This window comes from Pleurodeles waltl, chromosome 2_1 (genome assembly GCF_031143425.1).
Source record: "Pleurodeles waltl isolate 20211129_DDA chromosome 2_1, aPleWal1.hap1.20221129, whole genome shotgun sequence".
Lineage (NCBI taxonomy): Eukaryota > Metazoa > Chordata > Amphibia > Caudata > Salamandridae > Pleurodeles > Pleurodeles waltl.
The window spans coordinates 386,274,692-386,288,886 of NC_090438.1; the positions used below are offsets into that span (position 1 = coordinate 386,274,692).

A 14,195-nucleotide genomic window follows, 5' to 3' on the forward strand; every position below is an offset into this window, starting at 1 on the left:
TCCTTGCTGCCACAGAGATCTTTGCAGAGGACACATTAGGCCTGTGGGCTACCTTAGCCCATATTCAGGCTACCATGAAATAAATGCCGGGACCTAAAATTTCAAATATTTGTAATGTGAACAAAATGTGTGATACAATTATGTAAAAAAATAAAAATAAACACTTGATGTACACTATTTAAATTGTCTAGGATCTTGCCACCATGCCCCTGTGTGAGCCATATTATAATAACCTATTAATGTTGTACCAACAACATATCTGGACTTGTCGTAGCGTCTATTTGTAGTCTTTCTTTGCTGTCTCATACAAAAAAGCCATAAGTCACGATGACACATTTGGGTTACATAAGTACAAGCAGTGGCTGGTCCTGGTGGCCACAGTTTGTGAAACAACAGTTCTCAAGTTTGAAACACCTCCTGCCCATGGAGTCTTAACTGTTACAGTCCAGGATTGCCTGAGATGTATTCCTTGGGGCATGTATCCATATAAACAAACACACATATTACTATAGACACTGGGAGGCGTGGTGAAGCACAGCGAGGAACACCAGTAGAAGCAGGAGTGAAAATAAAAGGCCACTTGACAGGGTCAGAAAGATATTTCCTTGACACAGATTTTCCATGTACTCGGTAACCACAGCAATTATTAATAATGCGTAGAGTTTACATCAAATGATGCATGGGAACTTAGTGGAGTGGTTACATGAAGCCTGTAGTGGGAAGAGAGGAGAGCAGGTTAAACATTACTGGACTGTGACAGAAGATGAGTGGATCATTATACACAGGAGACCAGGAGGTAATGGGGAAGCGCGCTGCGCCTATGACAGCAACTTAGGGGGGGTACATGAGGTGGGGCCTCTTTAAACAGGAAGCAGCTATTCGAGTGCTGTTTTAGACAGTGCTTCTTCCGGAAGTGGCATCTGCAAGGCCACAGTAGATGTGAGGGGACTGTCAAAGCCATAAATTCTGAGAAGAGGAAGTGATGAAGTTTGGTCTACTTTTGTGCCCTATGATACGCTGCTCCTCTCACTGTGGCACCCCTGTGTTAGCTTCTTTGCGCTACAGGGTTAAGAAAATGGCTGCCTCTACTAACTGAACTCTATTTGAAGAGGCCCAATTTACTTTCAAAGGCTAGATGTTTTTTGCTATCAAGCTTGAGGCAGTGAAGCGCTTAGGTCTGGAGTCACGACTCCTTTTCCACCATTTTGGAGTCAATACCTTTGTCCATTTTCTTGCCTAGAACCAACCTATGTAATTGGTTGGTGACCCTCTGGAGGTTATCAAGAGCACATGCTATCACATAGTGTTAAGCTCTATTCAAGTCAGTTGGTTAATGCACCCACTGCAGAGGTCTTGCCAGAACAAGAATGTCACAGATTTTCACCTTTTCATCTCTGCAAGGTCGATTCAAATGACTTAGAGCAATTTTGTTAAGAATGGCATCTGCTTTGCAGCGCTATGTAATGGCAGAACATGTATTACCAAGCGTGACATGAAAAAACGTGTATTGCCAGGCTGCCCCAAGACGCACCATACAAAGAACCCTAGGATGGAGGATGTGGCGTAAGGGCCAAAGCAGCAGACTTTGAAGCCTGGGACCATGGCTTGAGTCTCCGCGCCATCTCAACATCAGCTGATTGAGCAAATCACTTGATCTCCCCTTGCTACCAATGTGTTCTTGTGTAATCTAACTCTGATACAAAGCACTGTAGTAGCTTTGTATCAAGTTTACGCTATATAAAACTGCAAAAAAAAATACAAGTGCTCCAATATCTTTCTGTCAAGCTTGTGCTACATAAAACTGGAAAAACAATCAATTAAATAAATAAAAAAGCTCCCGCAGACAATGCAAAGAAACAGCAAGATACCTGAAATCAAGGAAGACGAAGAAACAACATACCGCCATAAGCAAAGAGGTGAGGGAAAAAAACAGTTTGCCACACTAAGGTACATACCAAGTTGCGCAATAATACGTGTAACAGGGTCAGTTTCCAAGGCAGTAACAAATTAGCCGCAAGACAGGACCAATGTAAAGCATTTACCAACTGCATCAAGGGAGTGTTGAAAGGCAGGCCTAGGAATGAATTAAAGTGATGGGTATGAGATGGGGGTGGTTAAAGCCCGCAGAATAGATGACAACATGTTGAGAATAGCAGCACTTGCATGGTGCTATGCTCGACCTACAAATGTGTCATATGCCAAACTAATCCCCCCAAAAAAGCTAAGATCAACTGAGGCTGTACAGAAGAGAGTTAAAGAAGCTGCACAAGTACAGCAAGACGTAGTTCACAAAAGATTGAGACTGATGGGTGAAGAGAATCAAATATTTTATCATTCTAACAACAAGTGCTACAAGTTGTATGCAAAGGAAGAAAGCATGGAATAAAACTGACTAATAAAATAGCAGCAATCGGTGAATCACAGCAACAATCTGAGTTTACTGAGGAAGCGACAACAGCAAAAGCCAATGCCCATCTGCTTAAAAGATTGATGGCTACCCCTTGTCCACCTCTAGCAACTGTCCAGAAAGCAGAGGATCTTCAATGTGTTATCTGTGGACTGATGAAAGAACAAAGTACAGAGTATGTGAGTCTCAAAGGGCAAGCATGTTTTTAATCTGCAACTAGTTTCTTCTAAAATTAAGTTTTCAGCCAAGTAGCTGATCTAAACAGTGAGGTGAAAGTATTTGCAGCAGATTTGTATACCCACCTGAACTGCATGCTTGCATACAATAAAAAATATGAATGTACGAGCTCCCAGCAGCAATGTAACCGCCAGCCTTCAGTTAAGTCTGCATTCTTTGAAAAAACAAATGAGATTTTAATGCCACTTGAGTGCTGGGTACAGGTTCACACTTGGTGAGATCAGAGAAATAATGGCCAATACTGATGAAACCGTATTGATGCATAATAATGAAATTAAGATTTTACTGGTGAAAATGCACAATGTAAAAATTTGTTTTTGTCAGTCTAACAAAAAGAAGGAGCCACTTATGGTGGTCTCAGCTGATTTGACTCCTAAAGTTCTTACTGCCAAAATAAGATCACAGGATGCAATAAAATCAGCAGGAACCGTTTTAAGAAACATCCTGAAATATTTAGATTTGGACCTTAATGACAAATTTTGTGATGGCCCAGAGCTCTGCAAATCATGGAGCCAACAAAAATGCCTGATGTTCTCTTAACATTTTTTACATCCTTGTTTAATATCAGCAAAGCAAAACTGTTACAAACTAAAGTTCTTGAGTTCGGAACAGAAGCTGACAACACTGATGATGGCTTTGACGATATAAGCGAAGAAGTGGAAGACAATCGCATGAACCAACATGTTTATGCTGTTCAAATGTACTATCTTTTCCAAATCATGTTTTATGAATTACATAATGGCAAAAAGAAAACTCAGCTACACATGATGACTGCCCACGCAATCTATGACAAGTGTAAAAGTAGAGAGCTTATCACTTCAATGTATAGGACTGGTGTATCAACAAGTTTTGGAGCAGGAACTTGTTAGCAGCTCATGCTGTAAAATCTTGTTAATCTGACAGCACGTAATTTCCATGTCACTTTAACAGGAAACGATTTACAATTACTGCTCCTGATAATTTTGAAGACAGCCCTTCTTTGTCTCGAACATCCAGCGCACATGATACTGCTGTGGTGCTTTTTCAAGACTACACTAATGAGACAGATGCTGGAAAACAAGCTGTGTCAGCTGTAGGCATAAACAAACAACCCAACTGCCTTGCCCACATGTGCACAAATCACTACAAGCTATCAACACGTCCCAGTCTACCAGAAAGTTTCAAAGTGGCTGAGGACATGGTTCTTATACCTAATGCTGCAGTCCGCAAACTGATTTAACTTAATTTATCACATTGCTTATTCGGTGCGGACTGAAGGATGAAAAAAAGCCAGTTCCTCTGTGAGCTGGGATTCATGCTCTATTCTCCCAGAATACCAACCAACTGAAGAAGGTTGCGTTTTTACCAGTAATAGCATCTCCAGTCAGAAACTACACAACAGAATACACAGCTATAAAAAAAGTTCAAAAATGTCGGTGCTCAGCTTGAAGACCAGCCTATCCTGCCAATTTTCTGCAATGAAGGTGTCTTCCATATTGTAGAATCTGATGCTCTTTATCCAATGATGGGAGTGTTCCACATGACAACAGTTGTGTTGTACTGTGCAGGAAGTTCTCAGTGGATGTGGCACAGACTATGCACTTACTGAGGCTGAAATCTTTAGAAGCAAAACTGTCCAGTTAATACGGACTGGAACTCATTATGTTAGTTTGTTATAAGGTATGCTCATCATATCTGAGGCTACAGAAACATTGCTTCGGAATGTTTTCTGGAACAAGAATGACAAATTAGGTTATGCCTATCTTATCTTAGAAGTGAACAAGGCACAGGGTGCACTTCATTCAAAAAGCATAATGCAAATCCAGGAAATGCTCAATACCCTCAGTTAAAAATAAGAAAACCGTGTTTGTAGAGTTTGTCAAAGAATATGAAAAAAAATATGAACTTTGCAAGTACTGGGAAAATGTTTTAGACGTGATGTCTCTAGTGAAAAACTTGGTACAGGCTGATCGGGAAGGTGATTGGGAGCTGCTCATGAAGACTTTGGAGTCACTGATTACTGTGTTTCGCGAATTTGGTTGCATACACTACCTGCAAGAAGGGTCCTGGTACTTGGAAAGTTTAAAGAATCTACAGGTGAATAAATCCTAACTCTACAAAAAAATTCATCAACAGACATTTTGTGGTGAAAGACACAAAATGAAGGTTCACTGCTGTGGTTCCATATATGAAACTGGAGCGGATGATCCAGAGATCACAGATAAGCTCTAAGTGGATTGTAGGTCATACATGTAAAAGTTAATATTTTGCTTAATGGCAACTAGTTTACCATGAAGTCCTTTATATTTGCAATGTTTTCAGAGAGATGACAAATTCAAAATTAATGGTCCATTGTGAAACTGTTGCCCACCACGAACTTATGGGAAAGAGAGTTGGGAATGTTTAAATAAACTTGGTGACAGCCGGCTGCAGTTCATGCAGCAGCAAGGAAACTCCTTTGAAATGACTGAACCTCTGCAACTACACAACTTCAGAACCAAACAATATGTGGATAACAATATAAAGACAGGTCTACTAGATTTCCTGAAACATGGATAGAAACTATATGCAAAACTGAAGCAACATAGATTTGTACTAAAATAGAAAATGCTGTTTGACATAATCACAAACGCTAAACTTCCACATTTTAATTGCCATAGTAAGAGTTTTGCCGGGGCGTGGCTTCGGGCGTCAAGATGGCGGTCGCACTCTGAGAGTGCTCTGGACCCCTCCGTCATCCGCCCGTAGTTAGAGTGGCCTGACCGAGTTGAGGACGTCGTCTTGACGATCCTTGCGACCCCTGGTCCCCTGGGAATCTCCGGCGGCGAGTAACTTCATGAAAGCGGCCCCGTTCCCGAGCCGCGCCCGATCCGTCCGATCCGTCCCTGGAAACAAAATGGCGGCCGGGGCTGATTTCCGCGGCTGAGTCGGGCCGGACCGACGATCCCTCCCGATGCGGCCGAGCTGGAACGGAGGTGTGGCGGGGTGAGGAAAGAACCCTGGAGGGAGCTGAGGCTGCGCTCCAAACGTGGTCCCCGCGGCATGCAGGAGCAGTGCTGCTGCATCTAGGGGGAGAGAGCGCTGTGTGGGTGGCGCTGCGGCCGTGCGCCGGCTCGAGGACATCGGCCGAGGAGAGCTGAGAGGCTGCGCTGCACCCAGGGGAGACCCCGCGGGCTGGGGCTGGAGCGGCGGAGGGGCGTTTGCGGAGAGGGACTTCCTGGTGTCGTGAGTGATGACAAAGGTGTGCTGGGGGTCCGCGGAATGTGGCGGAGACACCGGGATGGGACGAGGCCTCTCTGAGGATACTGACACGTCCAAATAACCAAAATTGAACGGAAAGACTTGGGGCCACCCTCTCCGGGTTCCCGTTCTGAACGGGCCCACTGCGGACCGCTGCCGTGCCGGGAAACACACCGCGATCCGGCCCAACGAAGGGCATAGGCCTTGAGTGACTTCATGGCGTCGCGGGTGCAGCGTGATCAGCCCTGGGGCCGGTCGAGGCCCTACTGAAGGTAACGGCACAAAGTGACAACAGGGTGGGGGAGGGGAGAGGAGTTAGGGAAGAGGATGCCCTACCCCCCCTTACCATTTAATACCTAATGGCGGTTAGCGGCTGGGCCGGGATGGAGCCGGACCCATCGTGGAGTCACCGGATGCCAAAGGTGGAGAAGACCACAACTTGGGCCTGAACACCTCTCCCCACGCCCTCTTTATAACTGTGGTAACTACAAACGCGCAGGGGACCTAGGCTGGACATGAAAGACCGCAAGAAGTGAGCTACCTGACTCCTGTTTCCGATATAGTGATGGGGAGAGACAAGGCGAACAAACAACCCCCACCCTCCCAGCTAAAGATTGACCAGTTCACGACGCCGGCGGGCCAGCGAGGAGAGGGAAACACAGCCAGCGGAGGCCCCGCACCAGACGGAGTGAGTGCCATCCTTCAAGCCATTCAATCATCACAGTCTGCGGTAGAGACTAAGATCGGGGAAGTGCGAGAAGACGTGGGTCTTGTCCGACAGGACCTCAGAAACGCAGTGAACCGGATCACTGAGGTTGAAACTAGAGTCTCCCAGACTGAAAACGACCTAGCCGACCTCAGAAGTAAAGTGGCCCAGCTGCAGACCCGAACCGGCGAGCTTCACCGCCGTGCGGAAGATGCAGAAAACCGGTCAAGACGCAATAACCTGCATTTCATCGGATTCCCAGAGGGCATAGAAGATGGTGGTGCATCTGAGTTCCTAGAGAAGTGGATTAAAACCTGGATGCCAGAGCAGTCCCTTTCGCTCTGGTTCGCGATCGAAAGAGCACACAGGGCATTGGCTCCTCGCCCCCCTCCAGGCGGCCCAAAACGTCCAATGATTGCGCGCTTCTTCAACTTCAAAGATAGAGACAATATCCTAGGCTAGGAGGTTGGAAGATCTTCAATGGGAGAACCATAAAATCCTAATTTTCCCAGACTATACCCGAGAGGTCCAGACCCGCCGCCGGTCGTACGAACACGTTAAGCAGAAACTTAGAGCGATGCAACTTTCATACATGCTCCTCTTCCCCGCACGGCTCAAGGTCCTCCTGGCCGGGCGAGCGCATTTTTTTGAAACACCTGAAGAGGCTTGGGACTGGCTGACGGAGGAGGGCGTCGGAGCCGGGGGGGGCCTTCGGGACACTCGGAGAGGGCCCCTCGGGTTGGTCCCCTCGCCCCGGGAAGTCCCCGGAGGAGCCGGAGGCACACCAGATCCCGGAGAGGGAGACCGAAAGACACAAACACCTTGGAAAATAATGAGGAAATCCGAGACTTTGGCTCACAAACAGAGAGGGAACCCGCGGAACCCTCGGGGCCTCAGACCCCAAACCAAACAATAGATGACAACAACTTGAGCAAATCCCCGGCCCTCGGTTAATATGACGCATTTGACACCCACTGATGGGAGTCCAAAAGACTTGGGATGTCAGACTTACCTATGCAGACCTTACAAGGGTCACTATAGAAGGCGCCAAGCCTCTCTAATATATGACACCCGAGACTTGGCAGGCTATCACTAATTGTAATTGATCCGACTATATGGAGGGGTCCACCACTCCACCCCAAGGACAGTCCTGCTGGCTGGCTGCTTTTGGTTGGGTATTTGGGCGACAGATGCTTCCGGGGTGGGAGTATGGGGAGGGGGGTGGGGTTTTTGAAGTTAGTTTAGATAGGAATAGGAATAGGAATAAGTTGGTTAGGTCTCTTATTATTTCATTGTTATGTTTGGAATGGTCGCCCCTGGGTCCACAGCCTGACACTCAGCCCTATGTAACACCTACGCAACTCATGCCTGGCACTCATTAACCCAGGTCCTTTCCTGGAACGTAAATGGCCTGTTGGACAAGATGAAGAGGTCAGCAGTATTTAACACTCTCCGCAGGTACTCCCCCTCAGTGGTCCTCTTGCAGGAAACTCACCTCCTTGGGACTAGGTGCCCCATGCTCATACGGGGAGGGTATGACAGAGTATACCACGCGGGCTTCTCCAGGGGCTCTAGAGGGGTAGCCATTTTACTTCATCGCTCTCTGCCTGTGGTGATCACAGCCACGCAGGTCGACCCACAGGGCAGATTTGTTGTGGCCACGGGGACTCTTCATGGAACACCGATAAACTTTATATCTGCGTATGCCCCCCCGACGAGACTTGATGCCTTCTTGCACTCGCTCCGCAGAGTGGTTGTGGGACTGCCCCAGGGGACCACCCTGTTGGGAGGGGACTTCAACGCGGTTCTTGATCCCGATTTGGATGTATCCGGCGAGATCACGGCCAGTAGATTAGCCAGGGCTTCGGCTCTGACTGGTTGGACCGAGAGCCTTGGCCTTTGCGAGGTATGGAGAACCTGGCACCCTAGGGATCGTCGGTACACCCACACGTCGGCCGCCCACCGGACGCAATCCAGAATAGATCTGGTATTCATGTCCGCTCTGGACCTCTCAAGCGTCACAGGGACAGAGATACTTCCCCGGGGAGTTTCAGACCACGCACCAGTGCGGGTCCGCCTAGGTGGAGCAGATCCCTCCAGACGCCCGGTATGGCGCCTAAACGCATGGTACTTAAAGACAAAGACTACACCCAGGAGATCAGAAATCAACTAACCCAATATTTTGATCTGAATCTGGGGTCGGTCCGGTCCCCGGGAACATTATGGGCCGCCTGTAAGGCTACCCTTAGAGGGCATGCCAAGCACCTTCTCCGCTCCCGCGAGCGAGACAGGAACTCCCAGATCTCTGACCTGGAGGCTAGGGCCCTGAGACTGGAACGCCAACAAACGACCTCTTCGTCTGCCACTGCCCTGAGGCAGCTGACTATGGTCAGAGAAGAAATTAAACACATAATGCTAGACTCGGCTAGGTGCATGTGGAGAGCTTCGGTAGCCCGTATATATGGCTGGGGGGATAAAAATGGGAAGCTCCTGCACTGGCTGGCGGCTCGCCCTCTGGCCGGCAGGGTTATACCTGAGATTTTAGAACCCTCGGGCTCCCTCTCCAGGACACCTGCTGAAATTGCACAAAGCTTTGCCTCGTACTATGCCCGCTTCTATGCAATGCACCCCCGCCCTGCCATTGAGAAAGAGACCCCTCTTTTGAATGACGTCACTCTCCCCAGGATCTCCCTGGAGGCAAGAGATAGACTGGATGAAACTATTAGCCTCGCAGAGATCACCAGTGCAATTTCCGGCTTGGCATCGGGCAAAACTCCAGGCCCTGACGGACTCCCGGCAGAGCTATATAACAAATGCAGTGATATATTGGGTCCCCACTTACTCAATATGTATGGAGAAGCCGAGAAACTAGGCCGATTCCCCACCGAGATTGACCAAGCTACGATAGTTGTGATACCAAAAACCCAACCCCCATCGCGGCATTGTTCGGCATACCGACCCATCTCACTTCTGAATATTGAGATCAAAGTGCTTTCCTTGACCCTGGCCTCTAGATTGAAAGAGATAATGCCTACACTAGTGCACCCTGATCAATGTGGCTTTATGCCCACTCGTAGCACCAGGCACTGCATTAGGCGGCTGCATCTGGCTCTGGCACATCGCAGGACTCTGTCACACACACCCTTGGCATTACTCTTACTGGACTTTGAAAAAGCCTTTGACACAGTGGATTGGTCCTACCTTGAACTGGTCCTGCAGAAAAATGGACTCGGCCCCAAATTCCGAGGCCTGGTGAGACTCCTGTATTCCAAACCGACAGCTCGAGTCCGGGTGAATGGAGTGGTCTCCGACCTGTTCCCTATTGGCCGCGGAACCCGGCAGGGTTGCCCGCTATCCCCATTGCTCTTCGCATTAATGATAGAGCCTCTTGCGATACTGCTGCGAGGAGATCCCCTGATCGAAGGCTGGTCCTGGCCCGCTTGCGCAGAGGACCGTGTGGCGCTATACTCCTATATCTCTCCAACCCGGCTAAAAGTGGCCCCCGTGTGCTAGAGATCCTGAGCCTTTTCGCAGAAGCCTCTGGGTTGATCCCGAATCCCTCCAAGTCCCTGTTGGTCCCCCTACACCGCTCCGGAGACTGTGTGGACTGGCAGCGGCATATTCCAGTGCGAAGAAACAGCTTTAAATACCTGGGAATATTTATTTCACTTCTCCCTGAGTTGACATGGGAACTTAATGTTACACCGTTAACCAGGAAAATTAGAAGCGATCTCCTACACTGGAGGACACTCCCTCTTAACCTGCTTGGTAGAATAGCGCTCTACAAGATGATGATCCTCCCTAGGCTCCTCTATCTCCTGCAAAATGTTCCCCATCCCATTCCTAGGAAATGGTTTGGGGAAATGGACTCATTGGCACGCCAATTTATATGGAGCGGAGCCCGCTCACGGTTAGCACTCAAAACCTGCCAGAGAGATGTGTATGATGGAGGTTTGGGCATGTCTAATATCCATTACTACCACCTCGCGTCACAAATACTTGTAATTAATGACTGGATGGGGGGTGGGTGGACAGATCCGGCATACCGACTGGAGCTCCAAACGATGGGATACCCACGGATTTGGGACACCCTCTATGGAGGTCCGATCTCTCGAGACATCCCGGACGTGACCAAGGTGGTTCTGCAGGGATGGCGGACGGCTCAAAAATCGACAGGGTGGTGGGGCTGTCTTACCCAACAGACCCCATTGTGGCAGGGGAGGAAATTGGTGGAGGTGGCGGGCCTGGAGGGGTTTCAGAATTGGGATAACATTGGCATCTCCACACTAGGCGATGTCTGGAATGGGTCACACATACAATCCTTCGAAGATCTCCAGAAAAACTTTTCATTAAATAAGACACAGTTCCACAGATACCTCCAGCTCCGACATTCCTGATCAGTACATATCCGAGTGGGAGAAACCATACCCGAGTGCAGCCCCATGGAGGCCAAGGCATTGATGGGGAGCTTGGGCAAGGGAGGTGTTTCCCAGATATATCGCACCCTGGTCTCCGGCACCTCGGGTTCCCTGGGGGTGCTTCGCCAGAGATGGGAAGGGTGGGTGGGCCCCATGGAAGAGGTGGAATGGAGTGAGGCGCTAATGGCCCCGCGTGCCCTGGCGATTGCTACCCGTCTTAGACTGATACAAACTTATTTTTTGCACACAGCATACCTCACACCCGACAAACTACACAGAGCGGGCCTCCGCCCCACTGCGGAGTGCCCCCGCTGCAGAAATCCCACAGCCGACTTCTTTCACATGGTATGGACCTGCCCTGCCATGGTAGCCTATTGGGGAGCTGTCTTGGGGGAGGTTTCTGAGGTGTTGCAGGAGAATATAGAAAGAGAGCCTTTGCCCCTCCTTCTTGGGATCATGGGTGACACCGAACTAAGGAGACCGGATCAAATCTTCCTCGGGGTGGCGTGCTTAGTGGCTAAGAGGGATATAGTGGCAAACTGGAAGGCCAAGAGTGCCCCATCACTGGCTAAATGGAGACGGGGAGTGGATTGGTGCGCACAGAGTGAAAAACTTGTATATGAGGCTAGAGGATGTCCGGATAAATACATTAGGATATGGGGGAAATGGGAGACCGCAATAGGCACCTGAACAACATGTCATCTCTAATATTAGTGCTGTCTGGGATCACAGGTTCGACCAATGTTGGGTGCCCGTTGGCATCATGTTTTGATGTTTGTATCATGGTTTTCTTTCTTTTGCAAAAATCAATAAAAGTTCTTTATAAAAAATAAAAAAGAGTTTTGCCAAGCAGGCACTAAAAAACAGGTTACAATAAAAACCTTCACAAGCACAGAGAGATGGATGTAGAAAAAGAAAGGGCTGAATTTATCAAGGACATTTTGTTGCAGGATCTCCTACCAACAAGCACATTATTTGATGGAGATGCTGCAACCAAACCAGTGAAGCACAAACTCGTACAAGAGTTTGAAAAAAATCTTTCACCTGAAGAATTTTAATTTGAAAAGGTGTCCTCATTGAAAACTGTTGTTGTTGTGGGCTATATGTCACAATCGAGAATGGTCAAGATTTCATCAATGCAAAACTTAGGAGACTGTTCTACAGATATCAAAGTCAGTGTGCACTTGCAAGAACTGCACTTTGTGTCCGACAGTTACCTTCAACTCTCTGTCAAAGAATGTGGGAGAATCACATGAATATCTACAAGTGGAACAATTGACCATGCCTGCATCAAATATTTGACACCTATACCTGTGTACCTTGATAAATTTTGGTCATCAATATCGAACACGATGAACTTGGAAATGTTAACTTGCCAAAACATTTCTGATGCTTCAGTGAACACTGAATTTCCACATATTGCAAGTGGAATGATTGTCAATGAGGAGATGGTGCCTGCAGAGATATATCAGCTGTTGCCTGCAGAGATATATTCAAAAGGTACAGCACATACTATTCAAGAACCTAAAAGCAGATTGGAGGAAGCTGACCTTCATATTGCGCCTCATGTTGAGTGGGCTGTTCAAAATGATTCCAATCGAGTCATTTTACTGTCAAATAACAGAGATATTATTGTGCTACTTAGATTTGTTGCAATGTTTAGAAGTCAAAGATTGTCAGAGTTCTGGAACAGGTGTGAAAAGACAATTGATCCTGCTTCATATTCTGTACAAGAAACTTGACATAGACATGCCAAGTATTCTTAAGGGAGTTGACAATGAGCAAAATGGAAGCAAAGCTTGGAGCTTTAACTGCTGAACCTGTGAAGTTTCTAAAAGTATTTGCTGAGACAGGAGAAGAATGTGACTTTAAAGATGTATAAAAATACCTTATGCATGTGTGGAAAACAAGTTCTGAATGTCATACATTTGAAAATCTTCTGTACAGTGAGTTCACAAGATCAGTCCGGCTAAGTGACCTTCCTCCAACATCCTATTCTATGCGTGGACACATTAAAAGAGTGTTCTACGAGATCAGAAGATGTGTAAATGTTTTGGATCATGCACATGTAGAGAAAGATGAATGTGAATTTGGTTTGGAGGATACTGAAGGGGTGCTAAAACCTACGAAATATCTAAAGCCTATACCCCCAAAACGTACACACACAAGTACTTGCAAAACCTGTGGTACAAACAGATGTCCCCATTGGATGATCTTCTCAAATGTTCAACAGCCTGCAAATGTACCACAAGCGATCGCCGAAACAAATAAAGTGAACTATGAAAATGTATCTAAAACAGGAGTGATAAATATTTTTTTTTTTCTCATTCAGATCATATACCTTGTTTGGAGTATACATAAAACGATTAAAAAACGTTATTATTTGTTTCATTTCTATATATGTTTCTTCTTCCTCCATTATAGCGCCATTTCGGAAAATGGCAGAAGGGTTGCTCTGATTTATTTTCTGTCTCTATAAGACTACTTGAACCCCAAAACCTGTCTTCCCGACATCAAAATTAAGTGTATAGGTTTCCTGGTGCCTGAAACTATACATCATCACTGCAACACATCTGCCATTTTCAAAAATGACGTCCAGAATAATTCGACTAGGATCAACAAAGTCTACCCGAGCTAGATTACTTCTCTAATGATCCAAAAACATAAATCAAACATGAAAATCTCTGGAAAACAATTTCTTTACAGAGATATATCATGGGGCTGGGACTACAAGTGCTGTTTTACTGCCGACTGTTCAGTAAAAGAAAAGCAGATTATAAAAAGACACTGATCTTGTTGGAGAATGTCTATTAAATTGAATCAAACAATTTCTGTCAATTTAACAGTGTAAAGCTTGAAAGCAGATCAAAACAAAAGGTAGCATAGCACGAAACACATCAATTCTACTTTTAGGGATCAGATTAATAAAAAAAGTTAATTTAAGTAAAACATTCTGTGTAGTGGGATGAAAAACGGAAAGTGGAATTTTCATTCCATGGCTTGTATACATCACAGGAGAGAAAACTTTATTCTATGTGTTTACCAGCAACATCTCTAATCTGCACCTTGTTGTCAATGGAGCTACATAAGGAAATTAAGAAGCTTCTGTCACTGTGTGATGGGACTTAGCCAACCGAACAGGAACCTTTAAAAGGTCTTTTATCTGCCATGCAAAAAATAAAAATAAACATAAATGATCTCATGTAGA

General features: G+C 46.6%; 1 protein-coding gene across 2 annotated transcripts in view; it reads right to left on the bottom strand.

Annotated features, from left to right (window-relative positions):
* OCRL (OCRL inositol polyphosphate-5-phosphatase) overlaps positions 1–14,195 on the bottom strand; it is a 659,503-nt gene that overhangs the window by 559,463 nt on the left and 85,845 nt on the right. The window lies entirely within an intron of this gene.